The sequence below is a fragment of the Dipteris shenzhenensis genome, chromosome 4 (assembly GCF_047967505.1).
Source record: "Dipteris shenzhenensis isolate YYH24624 ecotype China chromosome 4, Dip_SZ_1.0, whole genome shotgun sequence".
In the NCBI taxonomy this organism is placed as follows: Eukaryota; Viridiplantae; Streptophyta; class Polypodiopsida; order Gleicheniales; family Dipteridaceae; genus Dipteris; species Dipteris shenzhenensis.
The window spans coordinates 60,583,065-60,598,993 of NC_141599.1; the positions used below are offsets into that span (position 1 = coordinate 60,583,065).

Sequence of the window (15,929 nt, forward strand, 5' to 3'; positions counted from 1 at the left end):
CCCCATCCCCACTCTTGGAGCATGAACTTTTACTAACTGTTTGCCAAAAGGATCAGAATACAGCTACAACTGTGTGAATGGATATCCCTTCATGATAGTGGTGTAGATGGAGAGAGGCAGACTGCTCCTCTTCTCCCTCTCCCTAATTGCTGCTCAAAGGGCTGCTGGATCTGCTGGAGGCTACATGTAGGCTGCTGCCGAGGCTGGAACTGCTGCAGGAGCTAATGATCAAATGAGCAGGGGAGTTGTGGGAGTTTTATTTAGGTCTGGTCACACCCTGCTGCTGGCCAACTCATTGGCAGTCCGAAATCTGCTATCTTGGTTTGTAGACCTACAGACTGGGTTTGTAGACATGGCCGACCAGGGGTGGCCTAAATAGCTGCCTCCTGCTTGGTATTCTGCCCCGCTTGCACTGCTTCTCTTGTGGAGTGCTGGGGCTCCGTAGCTGCTGCATATGCCTGTGGACTGCTCTGGCTGCTCCATTGTGTGCTGTGCGGTTGCCATGTAGACAGCCATGGCTATGAGCCTTAGAGGTGTGGGTGGAGTGAACACATCAGGGTTGCTCATAGTTGCAGAACATTAGAGCCAAGTTTTATTAGCTAGTGGAGTAGCAAGTTAAAGAGGCTTGTACCTGATTGAAAAGAAGAGGGGAGGAGACATTAAATGCAGGAAGCCATTTATTGATGTGCTAGATCCAGATGAGACCCAATCGTGCTGTATTTGTGAGGTATCTTTTGAAACAAAATTATAGAGGATACTTATTTAGTTTTGCATAACAGCAATATATTTGTAGGTCTTTTTGCAGCCCATAGAGCATGGTGTACTTTTTATCTCTTACCCTGTGTTTTATTTTTATTCTCACTTGTTCTTGTGGATGATTGAGTTACTATCTCATGTGTAAGCTTTACTCGTGCAGAAAATTATTGAGCCGTTATAAGCCATCGCAGGCCTTTGAGGTTGAAAAAGCAGTTGCCCATAGAAAGGTTGTCAATAGGATACTTGATGCCATTAAAGGTGAGGATGATCTCAGGCAGAAGTTGGAAGGTTTGAATGCGTGACTTACTGCTCCTGCTGTGATTGATGTAGTAAAGGAATTACCAGTAGACTCAGCTTGGGACTTTTTTTGCTGGTCGAGAAGACATAATGGGTTCAAGCATGATAAACAGACCTATCTTGCAATGATCCAACGATTTAAATCAGCCAAGGTTTCAGATCATTTAAAGCAGTTATTCGAGGACATGAAAGTTGATGGCTGTGAAATAAATCTGGCCACTTAAACGGGTATGATACGTGCTCATGCAAGAGCTGAAAAACTGGAAGAAGCCCTTGAAGTTTGGAATTTGTTAAAGCAGGTTGATATACGATTGAATATTGATGCTTACAATTGTGCTATTGGTGCGCTTTTTAAGGCAAGTAAACACCAGGAAGCCTTACAATGTTACAAAGAAATGCTGCAAGCCCATTGTTCTCCCAATGCTGAAACTTATCATTATGTGATTGAAGGTCTTGTAGCTTCGCAAAAGTTGGAATCAGCCTTTTTGATTATCAAGAAGATGCCCAAGCTTGGAGTACGGCCTTTCCAGCCAACTTATGAGCTACTTGTGAGAGCTCATCTCAAGGCTCATGCCCTGGACCCTGCAAAGAACCCCGATGCCCTTGATTCTGCTGTGAGTCTGCTTGTACAGATGAGGGATACAGATCGTGCACCAAGCAGAAGTACGATGCTCAAAGTGCGTAGGGCCTGTAGAAGAGCTAATAAAAGCACAGAAATCTTGGCAAAAGCATGGGAATCTTACTTTGCTTATGCCAATGATCCAAGCGGAGGGGACAGTTCTGGCTCTGCAAGATCTGATGAAGGAACAACCACTGGCTCAGAGCTTGAGGATACAGATGAGGATTTGGATATTGAAAAAGGTACTCTTGCTAGCCTTCTAGCACCTTGGGGATCATCAACTGCTCAAACTTTGAAAAAGATGGAATTTCGATTGAGTCCACAGATAGCTCTATATCTCATGAAAGATCTCGAAGATGTGGATGTTGCATTTGGCTTCTTTGAGTGGATGAGAAGTCAAGAGGGGTACAAGCATGATGACACGACATACATAAAAATGGTTGTTATCCTTTTGCGTGCCAGAAGGTTTCCAATGATTGTCTGCTAAATGAGATGCATGAACAGGGTCTGGAGGTGCCACCATGGTTGTCTAATCAGATAATTGAATGTTACAGCTCATGTCATGATGCTCTTGGGGCTCTTAAAGTATTTGAAAAAATGGGAGAAATGGGTACAACGCCTGATGGATCAGTGTATACTGGGGCTATAGATGTTCTGATGAGAGATGGGATGTATCAGCGGGCCATGGAAGTTTATGGTCAAATGTTGCAGGCAGGCCATGAACCAAACAATTTCACCTACTCTGTGCTGATAAATGGCCTCGGCATTGCTGGTAAAGCTGAAGCTGGTCATAAGCTTCTGCACATTATGCGCAAACATGGATATCAGCCCAACGTTATCACATACACTGCCCTCATAGGTGGCTATGACAGGTTGGGGAAGCTATCAAATGTTGTAGAAGTATTTAAGGAGGTGCAAGCAGCTGGAATAGAACCCACACCAATCACTTACAGAGTTTTATCCCAAGCTTTTTTCAGGGCGGGCAGGTGGGATGAAGGAAGAAGGATGGAAGAGAAGTTACAGGGTCTTCTTTCATCAGACGTGGGCTCAGCAGTGATGGAAGAGAACAGGATTTCAATCATCAGAGAAATTCAAAAAACTTTGGAAGATCTTGCAATTTTAGACTCGTAAAAGGCATCGGCATCATTTTGTACAGGTTTGGCCTATTTTGGGGGATTCATTACGTGATCTCTTGACTGTGCATTACCTGAGTATTGCAGTCTTCTTTGTTCTACATGTGCACGCACATTCTAGTAGGATCTGAGTGTTAGGATCTTTGCAAAAAAGGTCCACTGTGTTAGTTTGGCTTTTAGCAAGAGCCCCCCTTTTTTCCACTTCTATTGCTGCAAAAGTAAGATCTGTTCTTGCTCAGTGTGGAAGATCTGAAACGAACTGGAGGTAATATTTGCTGCTATTGAATGCTGATCTGCTGGCCCAAAGATAAGGAGAACGGCAGTCTGCCCATTGCGGTATGAAATTATGTGTTATTGCCTTTTACTCCAAGGACAACTTACTTCAATCCTTTAAATTTCACAGCATCTACAATCCTACCAGAGGGTAGTGGATAATGGTTGGACTCGCTCCTTTCTTCTTTGAGCATCCCTTCTACCTTTGTAAGGAAGTAAATGATTGAGACTTGAAGAGGAAGTCACTATGGGAAAGGATGGGATGATCTATCATATTGTTTTAAAAAATAAAAATAAACTTTCACTCAATCTCACTTTCACTATGGGAAAGAATAGGATTATCACATAGTTGTAGCAAAGAGATCACAACTAACCTACAAATTGAAGGAGAAGCAGCAATCTCTCTCTCTCTCTCTCTCAATCAATCAATCGATAGGAGAAAGGGATAAAAACAAGGCATGGCTGTGTCAAGTCTATGGGATAGGGGTACATAGGTTAGATTGCACATGGTTGTGTGGAACTGCCGTGGTACTCTATGGTCTGATTGAGGGGGATCCTCAAAGACTTAAAACTAGTAGAGATGTTATCTTTTATATTGAGACACATGAGAGCTTTGAGAGAGGTTCCATGTGAACAGCAATTGGACATGGGTTAGTCGATCCTAAGAGATGAAGGGCGCACTGCGCACCGCACATCGAAAGGGAATCGGGTCAATATTCCCGAATTGGGACGTGGCGGTGGACAATAACGTGACCGAATCCGGAGACGCCCGCAGGGTCCTCGGGAAGAGTTCTCTTTTCTTTTTAACAGCCCGCCCACCCTGAAATCAGATCGCCCGGAGATAGGGTCCAACGGTTGGTAAAGCATCGCACGTCCCGCGGTGTTCGGTGCGCCCCCGACGGCCTGTGAAAATCTGGAGGAGCGATTGCCGATCATGCCCGGTCATACTCATAACCGCATCAAGTCTCCAAGGTGAACAACCTCTGGTCGACAGAACAATGTAGGTAAGGGAAGTCGGCAAAACGGATCCATAACTTCGGGAAAAGGATTGGCTCTGAGGGCTGGGGCTAGGGGTATGCGAACTGACCCTGGAGGCTGTCGGGGGTCTGCCTGAGGTTGCACCAGCGGTGGCGAGGGCGGACCTCCGCGTGCCGATCGAGCACAGAACGTCGTCGCTTGCAGGGCGTCCCTCCCTAAGTGGTGAACAACCGTCTCAGAACTGGTACAGATAAGGGGAATCCAACTGTTTAATTAAAACAAAGCATTGCGATGGTCCCTATGGATGTTGACGCAATGTGATTTCTACCCAGTGCTCTGAATGTCAAAGTGAAGAAATTCAACCAAGCGCGGGTAAATGGCGGGAGTAACTATGACGATTTCTCCCGCCACGGACGATTAGCCATCAACGTTAAGTATCGTCTGAGTTGTTCTTCAGCATTGGATCGTAGGAAGCTCTTGAATCAAGCTCTTGAAGGCGACGATGAGTAGAGGTAGCGTGGATGGCAGGCTGAAGAAAGTGAATGGTGGGCTACTGTACGTAGGCATGTCAAACTACGATTTCCTTCCAAGGAGAAGGAAGTATAGAGGAGAAGAGCTCAAGGTGCACAGGCTGAGGATGAGGGAGGCTATGGAGGGTAGTATGGCTCTGATACCACTTGTAGGAACATAATGGAGATCATGGTAGAGGCAGAGAGTACAAGAGATAGAAGCAAAGGCAAGAGCGTTGTATTCATGAATAGAGGGCCATTATATAGGCACCATGTTATATCCAGTGTACATCTTATGTGATGTCACAACAAAAGCCACCAAGATCCTATAATCAAGCTACCAGCTCCATGAATCTCTCCACCACACATCACACACCTAAGGCACACCATGTGTTCACACACTCACAACCATAGACCTTAGGACCCTAGGTATGATCCCATTACATCAATTTGTCCTTCACCCCCAACACCCCCCCTTCTTCGCATGCCCCCCCCAGCATCCCCCCTTGTGCGTGTGCACCACTCATCCCCCTTTGCTCGCCCCCCCCCCCCAATCCCCCTTTGCTCCCCCCCAACTCCCCTTCACCCCCCATTGCCCCCCCCCCCCAATCCCCCATTGCTCCCCCATCCCCCCTTGTGCGCAACTCGGCCCCCTCAGCTGCCCCCCCTCCCTCCACCTTCACAAAATAAGACAATACTAATTTCTCACGTCTATTTTACGTGGTGCGGTCACACCAGTGCTAATACACCAGATCCCATCAGAACTTCGTAGTTAAGCTCGCTTGGGCCAGAACAGTACTAAGATGGGTGACCTCCCGGGAAGTCCTGGTGCGGCACCCTTTTTGTCGTTGAGGTTAGCGGTCATCCCACGCCTAGGTATCCCTGACCGTAGACCTCACCCAGTGTGCCTGGCCCATGCCCTCCCGTGCCCCGAGCACTTGTGTCAGTCCCAAACCCCATCGTGTGCATTGCTACCGGACCACCATGGTGGCCTCTCGAGCTCCTGCATTAGGCCGGGACCCCATCGCGCTAACCCTCGCATTGCCCCCGATACCCGCGCATACGCATCGCCAAGGCCCCCCTTGCTAGCGCATCGGTCCCAACCTCGTTGCGCACCTGCATCGACCTCGACCCCCGGTGCGCCTCTGCCCACACCGACGCCTGCATGCCTAGGTTGGGTGGGACTGGTGGGACCTTGTAGCGCCTCCAAGCACCCCCGTCATCCCGATGCCCTACGCACCCAAACCCGTAGTGCCCCCGACAATGTCGGTCCCCGATGTCCCGCATCGGTCTCAACCCCCATCGCGCCCCTCGACGCTCGGAGCACCCGAAGCGTCCTGTCTCCCCTCGCGCCCCTGACACCCCGAGCATCCGCACCATCCTGTCCCCCGTCCGTTGTGGGCAAAGGCCGAATGTTGAATGAGGGTCGTGGTGTGGTGAGGCATCTGGTCCCCCACCCCTCTTGTGACTATTGAAGGCTCCATGGGTGGGTGAACCCTTCTCACCACCGAATGTTTTGACCGTTTTCTTGCGTGCCTGTCTTGCAAGATTGGGCACGGTTGGTGATCTTGTAGGATGCTTCCCGTCTGCAAACCAGTTTAGGGTTTAGGGCTTAGGGGTTACGGTTTAGAAAAATATAAAAAGATGTGTAGCAATGAAGTCTGAGTGATCGGCCAGTTGCGGCAGTAAAATGGTTTAGGGTTTAGGGGTTTAGGATTTAGGGTTTTAGGGTTTAGGATTTAGGGTTTAGGGTCCTAGGGTCTTAGGGTTTCGGGTTTAGGGTTTAGGGTGTAGGGTGTAGGGTTTTAGGGTGTAGGGTTCAGGGTTCAGGGTTTGATGGTAAAGAAGTAATATCTAGCAGGTCGGGTTGGGCTGGGACCTTGTAGCGCCTCCAAGCACCCCCGTCATCCCGATGCCCTATGCACCCGAACCTGTAGTGGCCCTTGCCCCCGACAGCACCGGCCCTCGATGTCTTGCATTGGTCCTGATCCCCGTCGCGCCCCCTAATGCCCGGAGCACCCGAAGCATCCCGTCCCCCCTCGTGCCCTCGACACCCCGAGCACCCGCACCATCCCGTCCCCCGTCTGTTGTGGGCAAAAGTCAAACGTTGAACGAGGGTCATGGTGTGGTGAGGCATCTGGTTCCCCACCCCTCTTGTGACTATCGAAGGCTCCATGGGTGGGTAAACCCTTCTCACCACCGAAAGTTTTGACCGTTTTCTTGCGTGCCTGTCTTGCGAGATTGGGCATGGTCGGTGTGGCTAGTGATCTAGTAGGCAATGAGGGACTGCAAGTAGTGTCTTGGACGGGTGTGCCGTCGTTTGCGTGCCACCATTTGGGCCTTGCATGATCAAGGATTGCATCGGTGCTTCCCGTTTGCAAACCAGTTTAGGGTTTAGGGCTTGGGGTTTAGGGTTTAAGGGTTAGGGTTTAGAAAAATATAAAAACATGTGTAGCAGTGAAGTCCGAGTGATCGGCCAGCTGCGGCAGTAAAACGGTTTAGGGTTTAGGGTTTTAGGGTTTAGGATTTTAGGAGTTTAGGGTTTAGGGTTTTAGGGTTTAGGGTTTAGGATCTCGGGTTTAGGATCTTAGGGTCTTAGGGTTTAGGGTTTAGGGTTTAGGATGTAGGGTGTAGGGTTTTAGGGTGCAGGGTCCAAGGTTCAGGGTTCAGGGTTTGATGGTAAAGAAGTAATATCTAGCAGGCATGGGAGAAGATGTACAAGAACAGGAGACAGAGGAGCGAAGCGAAGGAGGGGCGAGATGAAGGTGAAGCCTGAGATGAAGAGGAGGAAGAGTGAGGGGGAAGGGTGAAAGGGTGAAGAGAGCTGAAACCATGAATTCGGGAGAGAACAAAGCTGCAAGGAAGCTGGAAGTAGATTGATATTCAACGCTGAAGACTCATATAAGCTCTGCCTTCAATTGAGTCAAGGGGGCTCTTATATAGAAGGGAGAGTCATAAGGGAGAGTCCAACGGCCAGCTGTATTCCACTTAGTTGATGTGGGAATCTTTTGTACATGAAGTGACTTAAAGGTGAAATGACTTAAAGGTGAAGGTCTTACCTCGGACATCAGGCAGTGTCTAATCACCGTAGGAATCATATGTACATATTGTCATGAGGTGAAGGTCTTACCTGGGACATCAGGTAGTGTCTAATCAACTTGACAAGACATCATATCTATCCAGGACCATTACTTGTGGGTAGGAGAAGCCCACCATTCCTTTCTTGCCAAAAGGACGCACCTTCACATGAAAGCATGTTAGGAAGGACATTAGAGGTGCCTTTTTTCCATTCGAATCTGAAGTCATACATAGTAAAAAATTCTTGCCATCGAGCCAGGCGACCGCGACCAATTTGTTTGTCGATCTTGCAGGTGCAAAAGGTTTTGCAATTTTGGTTATCAGTGCGGATGATGAAGGTTTTATTACCAATAAAGAGCTCAAGTTTTTGAATTGCTCTTTTAACTGCTAGAATTTCTTTTTCAATCGAGTGATAGTTCTACTTTGCACCTTGAAAAGTGCCGGATCTAAAGGCACATATTTTTTCTCCAGTAGAGTCTGTTCTAGGAGGACAGTGCCCCAAAAATTATCAGAAGCATCTGTTTCAATTATGAGAAGACCATGCTCGGAAGGGATGCTTAGAGTTGGAAGATGCTGCACACGTTCTTTGATGTGCTGGACAGCTTGGGTTTGTTGAGTACCCCAAGGTTGACCATTCTTACGGAGATAGAGTTGGAGGGCATATCTGTCTCGTGCCAATTGCTCATAAAACGAAGACAAGTGATTGAGACAACCAAGGAAACGTTGGAGCTGAGTACGGGTCCAGGATTTCATTGGGGAAAGCCATGAGGGCTTTGAGTATATGATCTTGCATTTGAAGCTTTCCTTTGTGGATATGTACTCCAAGAAACTTGATGCTTTCCTGCCCAATAGTGACCTTTTTGGCAGAAAGAACCAAACCTTTAGCCTTGATCAAATTATAGACAGAGGTTAGGTGTTGTAAGTGTGAAGGAAAATCTTTACTATACACCAAAATATCATCAATATAGACCAGGCAGAATTCATGATAGGCTCCAAAAATAGAATCCATGAATTTTTGGAATTCTACCAAAGCAGTCTTCAGGCCAAAGGGGAGAACATTCCACTGATAGAACCCCTGGGGGACAACAAAACCAGCCTTGTGGCAATCTTGTAGGATCAAGCCAATTTGCCAAAACCCTGCTTGAAGGTCAAATTTGGAAAAGGTAGAAGATCTTGCAATCTTCTTCATTAAATATTCCTTATTGGGAATCGGATAAGAGACGGATATCAAACACTTGTTGAGAGGTTTATAATTAATAACAAACCTCTTCTTGCCACGGTTTTGCTCAGAATGTTTGTTGACATAGAAAGCAGCTGCAGCCCATTCAGAATGGGAATGAGAGATCAGGCCCATATCCAAAAGTTCTTGTATTTCTTGGTTGCAGAGGATACGATCTTCTTGGGTGAATCCATGACTTTCTTTGAAGGGTTTTGAATTATCCTTCAAAGGGAGTGATACCTGAGGCTAAAATATCTCTTTAAAAGCCAAGGGGGATGCCATACTACAATCTTGAATAAACTTTTGTTGCATTTCTTGAAGGGAAGAGAGCATGAGCAAAGTGTGCTGGGAGGTTCTCAAGCTCTTCTGTTGGTCTTCATGGATAAGACCTTGTATATATTCATCAAGCTCGGGTCCTGTGAGGGGACTTTGTGCATCATTTAGAGGACTAAAAGGATTAGAAAGAGCAGGAGAGGATGTGGGAGTATCAACATATGCAAGAGGGGGATCAGTGTAGTCAAGAGTGAAAGGAGAAGAACATTGATGAACAATCTGTAGGTCATTCAGGAGTGGCTTGAGTACTTTCTTGAGTTGTTCACGGGCTGGAAGCCTTACAAGAGTTCCTTTAATGGTGAGGACCATTTCTGTGGCAGAGAATCCAAAAGGAAGATGTCGATTAAGAAAATCATTACCTATGACCATATCAACTCCAAGGGAAATAGGGACTGTAGAGGAAAAGCGCCTGTAGGATATCACACCACCGCCCATGGTAGATCCACGCATTTGATCACATGCAAGTAATTCATACCAATAAGGTGGAGGAAGTGCTCTGTATTCACAAATATTAAACCTAGATCCAGTATCTATGAGAGCAATAAGTGAATATGGAGAGACATCAGGAAGAGGTAGTTGTACATTGACCAGCCAAGTTTTCATGGGATTATGGACTGGAGCAGTAGGTTGGGCGAAGAAGTCGTGGAGCGAGAAAGGACTGGCAGAGGGAATAGAATGACCAGATGCACCTGCTTATGTAGAAAGGGAGTAGAGCTTACACTATGTGAGATGCTCGGTGACTTTTCGATCAAGAGAGTCCACTGAAGATTGGAGTTTTGTGCAGCTATCCTTGATCATGGTGAGGTGGATCTTTGGCCCTTCAATGCTAATGTCGAGACTTTCAAACTGATCATGGCGACTTTTCGATCAAGAGAGTCCACTGAAGATTGGAGTTTTGTGCAGCTATCCTTGATCATGGTGAGGTGGATCTTTAGCCCTTCAATGCTGATGTCGAGACTTTCAAACTGATCATGCAGGATGGACGTTGGAAAGTAGAGGGCTCATGTCTTGTAGGAGGAATAGAATGGGCATGAAGGGTGTTAGGGGTCACTGGTTGCACAGGAGGAATAGAATCAGTAGTCAACTGTTGGAGTTCTTGTAGAACAGACTGAATATTTCGGTCTAGCTTGCCAACAGCAAGTTGTTAATCATACAATGCGATATAGCAGGCATCCGAACATACCTGTGTAGCCAAATTATGTGAATTGCACCAGTTGAGTTGTTGCTGTTCAACAAGCATGTCACCATTTGTCTCCACCAAAGCATAAGGTGCATGAATTGACTTGAGCTTGCCATCTTCTGTAGTGGATTGAAAACCTTTAGCTCGAGGCCAATTGATAGGGCAGATCATGTTCATTGGATGAAGTCATTCAGGAGCAGTAATATTGTCATAATTCGTATGGTGATGAGCTGGGAGATTGACTGCTGTGGTACGCTTGTATTGATGAGTTGCATCATCTTGGAAGCGGGTAGTATTCATAGAGGACATCCAGTCATGAATAGCTTCAGCTTTCTCAAGTGATAAACTCTAAGAAGAGGCAGCTTTCTTGGATGTCAAATCTTGTATGTCTTCAGGGGCTCCAGCGATTGAAACATGTGAAGAAGAGGGGCAAAAGAGATGCATGACTTTTTTCCCATGGCTATGGCGAGGATGGAGCTTGATCATAGATTTAGAAGGGGCATCTTCAATTTGGAAAGTAGGAAATTGGGAGGAGGCTTCCTGAAGAATAGACTGATAATCCATTCCCCATTCGGTTAGCATGGGAAGAGCATTAGATTTGATATTCAAGGCCTAAACCCTAAACCCTAAAGCCTACCAAAAGAAGAGCAAAATAGAGCAGAATGCCGAATGCAGTGCACCATTAGATAGTAGAGGAATGGGAGCCAACAATGATACCAAGAGGAAGGGAAAACTCAAATTGCGGGGATGAAGCGTGAATCATGCATACATAAACAGGATAGGCTATAGGAGGGAATGTGCGATAAAGGGAAGAGGAAGCATCTGCGTAAGTGATGGTGAAGAAGTAATATCTAGCAGGCATGGGAGAAGATGTACAGGAAGTGGAGATAGAGGGGCGAAGCGAAGGAGGGGCGAGACGAAGGTGAGGCCTGAGATGAAGAGGAGGAAGAGTGAGGGGGAGGGTGTTCAGGAGAGAACAAAGTTGCAAGGAAGCTAGAAGTAGATTGATATTCAAGGCTGAAGACTCATAACAAGCTCTGCTTTCAATTGAGCCAAGGGGGCTCTTATATAGAAGGGAGAGTCCAGCGGCCAGCTGTATTCCACTTGGTTGATGTGGGAATCTTTTGTACTTGAAGTGACTTAAAGGTGAAATGACTTAAAGGTGAAGGTCTTACCTGGGACATCATGCAGTGTCTAATCACCGTAGAAATCATATGTACATATTGTCATAAGGTGAAGGTCTTACCTGGGACATCAGGCAGTGTCTAATCGCCTTGACAAGACATCATATCTATCCAGGACCATTACTTGTGGGTAGGATAAGCCCACCATTCGTTTCTTGCCAAAAGGATGCACCTTCATATGAAAGCATATCAGGAAGGACATTAGAGGTGCCTTTTTTCCATTCAACTCTGAAGTCATACATAGTAAAAAATCCTTACCAACGAGCTAGGCGGCTGCGACCAATTTGTTTGTTGATCTTGCGGGTGCAAAAGGTTTTGAAATTTTGGTTATCAGTGCGGATGATGAAGGTTTTATTAACAATAAAGAGCTCAAGTTTTTGAATTGATCTTTTAACTACCAGAATTTCTTTTTCAATCGAGTGATAGTTCTACTCTACGCCTTGAAAAGTGTCGGATCTGAAGGCACATATTTTTTCTCCAATAGAGGTCCGTTCTAGGAGGACAACGCCCAAAAAGTTATCAGAAGCATCTGTTTCAATTATGAGAAGACCATGCTCGGAAGGGATGCTTAGAGTTGAAAGATGCTGAATAGGTTCTCTGATGTGTTGGATAGCTTGGGTTTGTTGAGTTCCCCAAGGTTGACCAATCTTGCGGAGATAGAATTAGAGGGCATATCTGTCTCGTGCCAATTGCTCATAAAAGGAAGACAAGTGATTGAGACAACCTAGGAAACGTTGGAGCTGAGTGCGGTCTCGGATCTCATCAGGGAAAGCCATGAGGGCTTTGAGTACATGATGAACATTGCATTTGAAGCTTGCCTTTGTGGATATGTACTCCAAGAAACTCGATGTTTTCCTACCCAATAGTGACCTTTTTGGTATGCAAGAAGTTGAGAAGAAGTTTCCTCAAAAATACTTCTATCAGCTAGAATCTCAAGGGGTAGACATGGTCATTGGCAATGATTTCCTTAACCGCCACGTTCCTTTTGGTTTTTCAACCACAGAGATGGTGTTGACAATCCAAGGAGCACTAGTTCATCTTTCAGCTCAAGAGCATCTAAAGAAGGTATTAAAGCCCCTCATGGAAAACCTAGAAAATGTTCATCAATGCTCTTCCCCTTTCTCTCTTGATTATGTCAGTCCCCCTCCTAAATATGCTACCACTCCTCGGTTACCATCTCCTACTCCTTTTGATCCAGTCAGTCCCATGCCTAATGATGCACAAAGGCCCCTTGAAGGATCTGAATTAGATGAATACATTCAAAGCCTTATGTAGAGTAGCTAAAGTGTGCAAGTTGCACCAATTCAATTGTTGTTGCTCTACTGGTGACTGCAAATGCTTTGCTTCCAATATTTCAATCTCCCTTGAAGGACATTCTACTTTGATTGACTTCTATTAGCTAGAATCTCAAGGGGTAGATATGGTCATTGGTAATGATTTCCTTAACCGCCACCTTCCTTTTGGTTTTTCTACCACCAATATGGTGCTGACAATCCAAGGAGCACTAGTTCGTCTTCCAGCTCGAGAGCATCTAAAGAAGGTATTAAAGCCCCTCATGGAAGATCTGGAAACTGTTCATCAATGCTCTTCCCCTTTCTCTCTTGATTATGTTAGTCCCCCTCCTGAATATGCTGCCACTCCTCCGTTACCATCTCCTACTCCTTCTGATCCATTCAGTCCCATGCCTGATGATGCATAAAGGCCCCTTGAAGGATCTGAATTAGATGAATACATTCAAAGCCTTATCCAGAATGATGAGCAGAAAAGCTTGAGGGCCTCACAACATACTCTCCTTATGCTCTCTTCCCTGCAAGAAATGCAGCAATGGTTCATCCAAGATTACAGTAGCGAATCTCCCTTGGCCTTAAAGCAAATCTTCCAGCACCAAGTTTCACTTCCCCTATGGGAACATTCAAAGCCCTTTAAGGAAAGCCCTTATGGGTTTACCTAGGAAGATCGAGAACCCTGAGCCAGTATCAACAAGAGCTATTAAAGAATAGGGAGGAATGCCAAGGAGATGAAGTTGTACATTTATTAATCAGGTCTTCACTCGGTCTTCATGGGATTAGGGAGGAATGTCAAGGAGATGAAGTTGTACATTTATTAATCAGGTCTTCACTCGGTCTTCATGGGATTATGAACCACAGAATCTAGTTGGGTAAAGAAATCTTGCAGATAGAAAACACTGGTAGAGGGGCTTGCATCAGTGGAAAGAGAATAGAGCTTACATTGGGTCACGTGTTCTACTACCTTGTGATCAAGAGAATCTATTGATGACTGGACTTTGGTGCGATTGTCTGTGATCATCTTGAGATGGATTTTGAGGCCCTCAATGCTAATGCCAAGACTTTTGAATTGGTCGTAGCATAAAGGGCATTGGGAAGAAGACATCTCAGCTTTTGGAGTAGTGCTAGTATGGGAAAATATGGGCTAGAGGGGAGGAGCTGGTGCAAAGAGAGTAGATACAAGGGTTTGCCAGAAAGGCAAAGGAAGATGACCGGAAGGTGGAATAGGCATTTGCAAAAGTCTCTAGATCTCGGCTAAAGCCTCTACCTTTACCACAGCTATGCTCTTGTGGACTTCTTGAGGCACATTTTCAATATTAACAATTTTTGTTTGAGCCTCGAGGAGGGCCATGACATCATCACCAAGTCGATGAGGTAAACTATAGAGATAATGGCATTTGGTAGAAGTGTCAGAAAAAAGGCCAACTCTATAAATTAGTTGCTATACATGAGCATTATAGGCCTCTAGTTGGAAAAGATCACAAAGTTTCATAGTAGAATACTCATTGGATGCCTGTGTACGCGATCATCAGTGAATGTTGACAGAAACTGATTAGAGATTGCCACAATTAGGGCATCACGAGCGTTGGGTTGGTGATTACCATCAATCTGGGAGAAGATTTGCTCTTTTGATTTGTCAAAAAGGAATTCCCACCAATTGCCGAGAACACGGGTGAAGCCTTTGGTAGTCCCGACTGCAGCATCATGTGGACTCCATTGGTACACTGTGACTAGAGACATCATGTGACCATAAAATATTTTCAAGAGATCCTTCATCGCCTGAGGAGAGGCAGCATCAATATTAAGTTCTACTAAGCCAAGGGTGCTCTTATATAGAAGGGAGGCTGGTGGCCAGCTGTATTCCACTTCCTAAGTGTGACCCTAAACCCTAAACACTAAACCCTAAACCCTAGGCCAAAGCATAAGACTAGTAGCCTTCGGTGGAGCGAATGAATCATCTATAGGGCTGGCAGAGGCTAGAGGTAAGGAAGGAGAAAAAGACTTACGCACAAAGGCATGTACAAAGGGAACAAGACCAATGTGTAGCTATCGGAGTTCTTCTAGAACAATCGTGGTTCCTCAAGGGTTTTACCAATGGAATGTTCTTTGGAAGTCTCTAGATCTCGGCTAAAGCCCCTGCTTTACTACAACCCTAGTGCATGGAGCCTTGAGAGAACACCTTAGGATAGTGTCGTGAAGGGGGTCATTCTTCGGGTGTATCACTGGATCTTGTCAAAGAGATTTCAATGTCGATGTGGAAAGGATCCCATTGGTGAGGATAACTCATCAGGCTATAAACATTAGGATCATCTTCATCAGAACGAACCATGCATGAATAATCCCGAGAGTAATTGTAAGAATCATTCAATTGACAAGCTAAACATTGAGGAGTATCCGATTTAAAACATTCTAGCATGGATTCACTAGATTCTCCTTGGGAAACAACTTCCCATTGGTTGGGATGCCAGACACTGGTAAAGAAGCCCTTGAGTTGGCGTTGTTGAGAGTTACGCGGCTTCTCAGTGCAGTCTTTGGCAAAATGACCCTTTTTCCCACAAATAAAATAGCCTGACAATTTACTGGCTATGAAAGGGTGGCATCATAGGAATCATTGGGGATGCCTGAAATAACGCTTGTGCCATCATAGACGTCGAAGATTTGGAAAAGAAATTGATCCACATGAGCATTTGGAATGTCAGGTCTGGGATCTCCTGTAACTTTTGGAGGATGACTTGTCCGAGGGACGGAATTGCTTTTGTCCCACAAATTGTTCATAGACAGAAGAAGAGATGCCAATCTTTTTAAGTTTCTTGTGAATAGTCTGTTTAGTGCATTGGCATCGCATATATACCTGCACCATTTGGAAGAGATTAGCAAACGTGAAGTATGCTATGGTCTTGTGGAGTTCTTGAGGCACATTGTCGATATTAACAATTTTTGTTTGTGCCTCGAGCAGGGCCATGACAACATGGCCCAGTTGATGAGGTAAACTATAGAGATAATGGCATTTGGCAGAAGTGTCAGAGAAAAGGCCAACTCTATAAATGAGCTACTATACATGAGCGTTATAGGCCTCTAGCTGGA

General features: G+C 45.6%; 2 pseudogenes across 1 annotated transcript; both read left to right on the plus strand.

Moving 5' to 3' along the window:
- Positions 1–553: 553 nt before the first annotated feature.
- Positions 554–3,097, plus strand: LOC147903136 (uncharacterized; annotated as a pseudogene). Its single transcript, XR_015540881.1, has 2 exons — positions 554–727; positions 917–3,097. The product of XR_015540881.1 is annotated as an uncharacterized LOC147903136 (transcript).
- A 2,189-nt stretch (positions 3,098–5,286) lies between these two features.
- Positions 5,287–5,405, plus strand: LOC147903137 (5S ribosomal RNA; annotated as a pseudogene).
- The last annotated feature ends 10,524 nt before the right edge of the window (positions 5,406–15,929 follow it).